The sequence below is a fragment of the Sinocyclocheilus anshuiensis genome, unplaced genomic scaffold, assembly GCF_001515605.1.
Source record: "Sinocyclocheilus anshuiensis isolate Anshui unplaced genomic scaffold, SAMN03320099.WGS_v1.1 scaffold2, whole genome shotgun sequence".
Classification (NCBI taxonomy): domain Eukaryota; kingdom Metazoa; phylum Chordata; class Actinopteri; order Cypriniformes; family Cyprinidae; genus Sinocyclocheilus; species Sinocyclocheilus anshuiensis.
This window is the reverse complement of record NW_015542337.1, coordinates 299626-303150: the sequence shown is the minus strand read 5'-3', so window position 1 is coordinate 303150 and position 3525 is coordinate 299626.

The following is a 3525-nucleotide window of genomic DNA, read 5'->3' as shown; positions in this document are numbered from 1 at the left end:
TAATTTAATAATAACACTGTTAAATGTTTAGCAAATCTAAACATGAAAATCAATTTTTCATTGTACATTATAATGCTGTGATGCCTAAATTCAGCATGTAAAATTACTGCCTCGAGTTTTTTAGTTTATTATTTTTTATTTATTTAGACAAAGTAGTATAGAAGTTTAGTACAGAAATCTGTAATTTATCAGTCAATACATGAAAATGCTTATAAATATTACAGTATCTGTCTTTTTCTTATGGACTGTCAGAGGTACAATAACAGAAGCAAATCAAGCCTTTCATTGATGTCAATAATGCACAGCTAAAAGGACAAGACTCATGAGACTCAAAGAATGCATAACACACAGCATTCCACAGAGGACACTAAACGCCGTCAATATCGTCCTCTATCTCTGAGAGTTTGAGCAATAACATCTGCCGCTTACCCAGTCAAGAGTGCACTGCAGCAAAAGGCCATGATTTCTTCTTCAAACCCTCCATCGATTGACCAACAGCTGCCACTATTGAGAAAAATCGCTTCTACGAAATCAAGTGCCAGTGAAAACAGCGGAGGCCATTCATCAGAAACAGGCCTGCTCTATTTGTTGGGGAGATTTTGCTTGCTATGAATCAATGGCTTTTTTGAAGAGTGTGGAATTAGCGCAAATAAATCACAATCACTTAGTTAGGTCTGCTTCAGAACAAAAAGGACTGTGTTTTCACTAGCTGACTCTGTGTTGCTCAGGCTCAGACAGCAGTTTGTCTTGTGATTGTTAGGAGACTCCATCTAACCGCAAAGCCGAGCAGAACGAGGGAAACACAAATATTGGAAAGACCTGTTGGGAGGTCTGTGTGGAGATGAACCTTTGAATGGAATAATAGTAGAGGATCCCTGTTTTTTTTTTTTTTATATTTTTATAATGTGTATCACTTTGATATAAAGTGGTTTTGCTTTTGCTAAGACAACTCTGAAATCTGTCTGTCAGTACTTTGCAATCTGCAGATAATAGCCGGGTCGGCTGGGCTCTCCGCAAAGCCAGCCGTAGCCAGGCTTCTCCAGCTGGGAAAGAAAATGCTGTTTTTTGGTGCCTGACAAAAGGTGCAATCCCCTGTCTCTCGATATGAGGATGTGACACAAGTACAGATGCTGGAGGGAAATCTTCTGATGACTTATAATTGGGCTTTTAATTAAACAACTTAATTCAGTGCAAATTAATTATTTAAAAAAACTATACAATAAAGATTGATTGATTGATTGATTGATTGTAATTAAATTGCCAGCTCCACTTATACTACCGGGCAAAAGTTTGGAATATAAGTTTATATCTCGCAATTCTGAATTTATAACATGCAATTGCCAGAATTGTGAGATATAAACTCACAATTCTGAGAACATATCAGTCTTTTTTTCTCGCTCTGAATTGGATTTCATAACTCGCATTGCAAACTTATATCTCACCATTCTGAGAAAAAAATGTCAGAATTGCAAGATACAAACTTGCATTTGCGAGAAAAAAGTCTGAATTCCGAGGTACAGTACAAACTTGCATTTGTGAGCAAAAAAAGTTAGAATTGCGAGTATTTATCTTGGAATTCTGACTTTATTTCTCACAATTGTGAGTTATGTCTGCTATTCTAACTTTATAACTTGCAATTGTGAGATTATATCACGCAATTCTGAAAAAAAAGGCAAATTGCAAGTTTATATCTCACAATTCTGACTTTTTAACTCGTTATTGCAAGTTTATACTGTATCATGCATTTCTGAGAAAAAAGTCAGTATTGCGAGATGTAAACTTGCAATTGCGAGGAAAAAAAGTCATAATTGTGAGATAAAAACTCGCAATTACTTTAATTTTTTATTCAGTGGTAGAAACGGGCTTCCATTACACTCTCATTCAAAAAAAATGATATTGCTTTTTTTTCTATTCAAGTTTCTATTCATCAGAGAAATTTAACTGTTTCCTTAAAACTATTAAGCAGCAAAAACTGTTTTCAATATTGATTTTAGTAAGAACATAAATAGCACCAATAATGAATAATAATTAAGCACCAAATCACAATATTAGAATACTTTCTGAAAGATACTGAAGACTGGAGTAATGACTCCTGAAAATTCGGCTTTGTCATCACAGCAATACATTACATTTTAAAATATATTAAAATATGAAACAGTTCTTTTAAATTGTAATAATATTTCACAATATAACTGTTTTACTGTACTTTTCAAATAAATACAAGCTTGGTGAGCATAAGAGACAAAAACATTCAAATATCCTAATTATTCAAAATTTTTGACAGGTAGTATGTAACTAGTATCTGCACTTTCTTTTCTCAATTCAATGTGCTGTTTGCATATGACTGTGTAAGCAAACAGGATCCACCTATGTCTTATACATGTGGTGTCTTAAGTATTGCTCAGATGTAGTTTTTCTTCTCATATTCCCTTTGAAAAAGAGTTCATGTGCCGGTAAACTGATGTGCTGTGGGTGTTGGCTTGCAGGCATGAGCAGTGTGGTGGTGGGTGGGGACGGCACTGTCTCTCTGGACCATCAGCCAACCGCTGTGACCACATACTCCCACACTGGCCCCTCGCTCACTGGCCTTAAGCTGCTCTATATCCTTGAAGCCACTTTGGCAAAAAACAGGCCACTCCTGATTCCATTTAAAAGCAAAGCGGATATCTTTGAGTGATGCTTGCTTGCGCAAAACTCCCCAACTCCCTCTTTTCACATTTTCAGGTTTCACAGAAGCGGAAGTCATCATAGTTGGATAAACTTCTATAGCGGTGGATAGGAATCTACATCTAATATATTATTAGTGCTGTCATCACATCCAAAATAAAAGTTTTTATTTACATAATATATGAGTGTGTACTGTGTATATTTACACACACTCATATATTATGTAAATTCCTGTATATTCCTGTTTGCTCAAATAGCAAAATAAAAACTCCATGATAGTGTTTTCATGACTTTCAAAAATAGGAAAAAATAGAGAGAGAGTAATGTGGCAGACATAATGATGAAACAGAAAATAATTTACTGTCTCTCCTGCTGTATTAGAAACACCCTATCAGCAGCGGTAACTAGTTTTTTAGTAATTGGATGCAAATGTAGTATAATACAAAATATAGTGTTATAAATGTACGTACATTGAAAAAAAAAAAAAGAAAAGAAAATCTAAAAAACTTTAGTGCTTGCCTCACACCGCATCCAGCATATACAGAAACACTGTTTATAATAAGTTTTATTTTCACACCGCTCGTGTCCGGTATGGTATGTTTCTATTCTATTTCAAGGATGTAGCTCTTTTTTTTTTTTAGTATATTGCTATTTTGATGTGGTTTGTAGTGTGATTTTTGTGTGGTTGCTAGGGTACCATAATTGTCAGCATGTTGTTGCTTGGGTGTTTTTTTGTTTTTATTAGCATACTGCTATGTTGTTGCTAAGATGATTTGATTTTGTTTTTAATGTGTTTCTATGTGGTTGCTACAATATGCATATATATATATATATATATATATATATATATTAGGGGTG